The sequence below is a fragment of the Xenia sp. Carnegie-2017 genome, unplaced genomic scaffold (assembly GCF_021976095.1).
Source record: "Xenia sp. Carnegie-2017 unplaced genomic scaffold, XeniaSp_v1 HiC_scaffold_3, whole genome shotgun sequence".
Lineage (NCBI taxonomy): Eukaryota > Metazoa > Cnidaria > Anthozoa > Malacalcyonacea > Xeniidae > Xenia > Xenia sp. Carnegie-2017.
Genome location: NW_025813493.1, coordinates 6516893 through 6522892, shown reverse-complemented (window position 1 = coordinate 6522892; position 6000 = coordinate 6516893).

Below are 6000 nucleotides of genomic sequence, written 5' to 3'. Positions count from 1 at the left end.
TAGCCATGATTATTTCAGCTCAACATGAGCTAGCCAAACAACTGTCAGTGGTACTTTCGCCCGTTTTGGAGAGGTTTTCAAAATACGCTTTAAAAGACTCTTTCACTTTTACTGATGAGCTTAAACAACAAAATTTTTCAATGTATTCTAATCTAACGGTGTGTTCGTTTGATGTAACTAGTGTCTTCACTAATGTGCCCTTAGAAGAAACCATTGAAATTTGTTCTCAAAATCTTTTTCACTCGGACATGACTTTACCTGACATGTCTGAGAATGCATTTAGAGAACTAATGATGGTGCCACAAAGGGTGTGGAGTTTAGTTTTGATGACACCATGTATAAACAAATTGACGGAGTGGCTATGGGTTCTCCACATGGACCGGTTCTTGCGAAAATATTTCTGTTGGCTATCATAAATGCAAAATGCTTGCATCTTCAGATCGTCCGGATGTGCTGTGGTACAAGCGTTATGTGGATGACACCTTTTCTTTGTTTCATAACGATAAAAATCGTGAACTTTTTCTTAATAAACTTTGCTCTCTTCACCCTGCACTAAACTACACCTCTGAACTAGAGTCAAACAATCAATTAATTTTTTTTGATGTTCTTGTACACAAACGCAATGGTCAGTTCTTAACAAGCACTCATCGCAAAGCAACTTTCACTGGTTTGTACACACGCTTTGACTCTTTCTCTTCGCATAGAGAAAAGATTTCTTTAGTGAAGTGTTTGATAAAGCGATTGCATAGAATGTTCTCAAAAGAGTTTATTGATAGTGATCTTATCTCACTGAAGAGTATTTTTTTGTTGAATGGATATCCGGAAATTTTGCTAGACAAACTTTTCTTATCCAATAACAATGAACGGAATAAACTTTTTGGAACGGCCAAGTGCCCTGTTTTCCTTAAACTTCCCTGGATGGGTAAGGCCTCTAATGACATCGAGAAGGAAACTAAAAATATCACTGATAGTTGGTTTTTTGCATGTAATGTGGTCTTTATATTCTTAAAAAGAACAATTCTTCCACCCACTCGCAAAGAGTTTCTCCCTGCTCAAATATCAAGCAATATAGTCTACGAGTTTAAATGTGAGTGTGATGCTGGATTTTTATATAGGACTTCCTAAAGGTTGAGTGAAAGAAAAAAAAGCATGTACCAGCCTCTGTCAGGAATGAAACTGTTCCTTTACGACAACTACCAAAACGTGGGTGTAAAAGTGAAATTACGTTTCTATGAGATTCAGCGATTGGAAAACATCTTTTAAGCAACACTCGGTGTGCCAATGCTTATTTTGATGAAAACTTTAAAATTATTAAAAAATGTCGCTCGTATTCCAGCTACGCGTCATGGAGTCGGTATTAATTAAATTGACTAATCCTGTCCTTTGCCGACAAAAGCATTACGTGTTTAATCTGACTCTCTTTTAAGTGTCATTTCTAAAAATAGGGATAACATTGACCTATTGTAACATTATAAATATAGCATGATTTGGAGGTTCTCATTTAGCAGACATTGACACCTGACGAGTAGTCTGCCGAAATGCATAGTGTCTCTTTCTAGCTGTAAATAACGGTTCCTTTGAATTGTTGGGTTAATATTCTGGGTAAAACAGTTCTTTTAAGAACTATTACATTGTTCTTATCACAATTCACCATGGTAGTCACTATTTTAAAATCAATCTTTAAGTTTGTCACCACGAAAAAGTCTCTGTTTAAATATGTAACTCATAATATTTCGGAGTTGAGACTTCTGTGTTTTGCAAAATCTATTTATTTTCTTTTTTTATCAGTTTTCAACTCTGTTAGACTTCGGGGACCAAAAAAGTCTATTGGCAGAGGTCGTGTGGAAATATTTTACAATGGAGAATGGGGAACAATTTGTGATGATGGCTGGGATTTAAACGATGCTCAAGTTGTTTGTCGACAAGTTGGTTATGACTATGCTGTCAGGGATTTCCAAGGAGGTTATATTCCTTACGGCAGTGGAAGAATATGGTTAGACAATCTTCATTGTGTAGGAAATGAAAATAGTATTTCGAGTTGTTCACATAGTGGATGGGGCTCACAAAATTGTACACATGATGAAGATGCCGGTGTACAATGTTCAGGTTTGTATGTACATTATTTACCTTTTATACAAAGATAATAAACTGAATTATCTGGGGGATCCTCAATGATTAATTTAAACATTTAATATGATTTTTTAATACTGAAACAGATATTGACAAAGCCTGAAGGATAAACACAGCTACGGACGTAAATTAACTAAATAAACACAATTTGTTCCACTAGGATTTAATTGAAAATAACCTATTTTATGACTGCCCATAAAAAGATTAGATAATACCAACAAAAAGGCAGCCCATTGACCATATTTTCCGTGGAGGAATGTGATAATCCTTATATTATCAGTTTTGTTACGATTGTTTACATTCATTATCGCTTTTGAAGCTGTAGGCTGTAGCTTATGAACTCCATTAAATTTTTTTCATATTTAAAAGATTATCTCTAAATTTACATTGCGGTGTAACATTAAGTCTTGTAATGGCGTGCTGTCTATCTTAAAATTTCATTTCTAAATTCGTTTTTATTGACCGTTATGGTTTAGCAAAAAGCCATGCCTAGGGAATATTAGAAACGTATTTGTGAATAATTAAAAGACAGTTATTTTATAATAACGATAAAGATTCCCATGTTGTAAACGAAGAGTCTATGTAAACAATTTACTGATTATTTTTTGCATGTTTCAACAAGTTATGGTGCAGTGTTGCCATATGGCAATAAAGTCAAATTAATGAATGGAAAACCAATGGGAAAATTCACAAAATAAAGGGTTAAGAAGTTATTTATATTACATAAAGAAATAAAGACTGGTCTAAATAAAAGTTTTTATACTCAGGAAAGTAAAATAGTGTCTAATTGTCCAAAGTTTTTTATATTGTACTTCTTTAATATTTTTTATCAATTTTTGTCACTAATTTAAATCATTAAATTTGCCCAAGAAGATTATACAATGGCATCTAGCGTAACAGCATACTTTATATGTATACATGTAACTTAGAATATTTCGGAGTTGAGACTTCTGTGTTTTGCAATATCTCTTTATTTTCTCTTTTTATCAGTTTTCAACTATGTTAGACTTCGGGGACCAAAAACGTCTAGTGGCATAGGTCGTGTGGAAGTATTTTACAATGGAGAATGGGGAACAATTTGTGATGATGGCTGGGATTTGATCGATGCTAAAGTTGTTTGTCGACAACTTGGTTATGACTATGCTGTCAGGGCTTTCCAAGGAGGTTATGTTCCTTATAGCAGTGGAAGAATATGGTTAGATGATGTTCGTTGTGTAGGAAATGAAGATAATATTTCGAGTTGTTCACATAGAGGATGGGGATCACATAATTGTCAACATGATGAAGATGCTGGTGTACAATGTTCAGGTTTGTATGTACATTATTTACCTTTTTATACAAAGATAATAAACTGAATTATTTGGGGGATACTCAATGATTAATTTAAACATTTAATATGGTTTTATAATACTGAAATAGATATTGACAAATGCCTATTTTTAGAGATGACACTTAAACTAGAGACAGATTAAACACGTAATCCGTAAATCTAGCCATGATTATTTCAGCTCAACATGAGCTAGCCAAACAACTGTCAGTGGTACTTTCGCCCGTTTTGGAGAGGTTTTCAAAATACGCTTTAAAAGACTCTTTCACTTTTACTGATGAGCTTAAACAACAAAATTTTTCAATGTATTCTAATCTAACGGTGTGTTCGTTTGATGTAACTAGTGTCTTCACTAATGTGCCCTTAGAAGAAACCATTGAAATTTGTTCTCAAAATCTTTTTCACTCGGACATGACTTTACCTGACATGTCTGAGAATGCATTTAGAGAACTAATGATGGTGCCACAAAGGGTGTGGAGTTTAGTTTTGATGACACCATGTATAAACAAATTGACGGAGTGGCTATGGGTTCTCCACATGGACCGGTTCTTGCGAAAATATTTCTGTTGGCTATCATAAATGCAAAATGCTTGCATCTTCAGATCGTCCGGATGTGCTGTGGCATAAGCGTTATGTGGATGACACCTTTTCTTTGTTTCATAACGATATAAATCGTGAACTTTTCTTAATAAACTTTGCTCTCTTCACCCTGCACTAAAATACACCTCTGAACTAGAGTCAAACAATCAATTAGCTTTTTTTGATAGTCGTTCTTGTACACAAATGCAATGATCAGTTCTTAACAAGCATTCATCGCAAAGCAACTTTCACTGGTCTGTACACACGCTTTAACTCTTTCTCTTCGCATAGAGAAAAGATTTCTTTTGTGAAGTTTTTGATAAAGCGATTGCATAGAATGTTCTCAAAAGAGTTTATTTATAGTGATCTTATCTCACTGAAGAGTATTTTTGTGTTGAATGGATATCCGGAAATTTTGCTAGACAAACTTTTCTTATCCAATAACAATGAACGGAATAAACTTTTTGGAACGGCCAAGTGCCCTGTTTTCCTTAAAATTCCCTGGATGGGTAAGGCCTCTAATGACATCGAGAAGGAAACTAAAAATATCACTGAGAGTTTGTTTTTTGCATGTAATGTGGTCTTTATATTCTTAAAAAGAACAATTCTTCCACCCACTCCCAAAGAGTTTCTCGCTGCTCAAATTTCAAGCAATGTAGTCTACGAGTTTAAATGTGAGTGTGATGCTGGATTTTTATATAGGACTTCTTAAAGGTTGAGTGAAAGAAAAAAAAAGTATGTACCATCTTCTGTCAGGAATGAAACTGTTCCTTTACGACAACTACCAAAACGTGGGTGTAAAAGTGAAATTACGATTCTATGAGATTCAGCTATTGGAAAACATCTTTTAAGCAACACTCGCTGTGCCAATGCTTATTTTGATGAAAACTTTAAAATTATTAAAAAATGTCGCTCGTTATTCCAGCTACGCGTCATGGAGTCGGTATTAATTAAATTGACTAATCCTGTCCTTTGCCGACAAAAGCATTACGTGTATAATCTGTCTCTGTTTTAAGTGTCATTTCTAAAATAGGGATGACATTGTCCTTTTGTGACATTATAAATATAGCATGATTTGGAGGTTCTCATTTAGCAGACGTTGACACCTGACGAGTAGTCTGCCGAAATGCATAGTGTCTCTTTCTAGCTGTAAAACCGGTTCCTTTGAATTGTTGTGTTAATGTTCTGGTTAAAACAGTTTTTAAGAACTATTACATTGTTATTATCACCATTCACCATGGTAGTCGCTATTTTAAAATCCATCTTTAAGTCTGTCACCACGACAAAGTCTCTGTTTCATTATGTAACTTAGAATATTTCGGAGTTGAGACTTCTGTGTTTTGAAATATCTATTTATTTTCTTTTTTTATCAGTTTTCAACTCTGTTAGACTTCGGGGACCAAAAAAGTCTAGTGGCATAGGTCGTGTGGAAGTATTTTACAATGGAGAATGGGGAACAATTTGTGATGATGGCTGGGATTTAAACGATGCTAAAGTTGTTTGTCGACAACTTGGTTATGACTATGCTGTCAGGGCTTTCCAAGGAGGTTATGTTCCTTACGGCAGTGGAAGAATATGGTTAGACGATCTTCGTTGTGTAGGAAATGAAAATAGTATTTCGAGTTGTTTACATAGTGGATGGGGATCACAAAATTGTACACATGATGAAGATGCTGGTGTGCAATGTTCAGGTTTGTATGTACATTATTTACCTTTTATACAAAGATAATAAACTGAATTATTTGGGGGATACTCAATGATGAATTTAAACATTTAATATGATTTTATAATACTGAAACAGATATTGACAAAGCCTGAAGGATAAACACAGCTTCGGACGTAAATTAACTAAATAAACACAACTTGTTCCACTAGCACATAATTGAAAATAACCTATTTTATGACTGCCCATAAAAGATTAGATAATACCAACAAAGAAGTCAGCCCATTGACCATATTTTCCA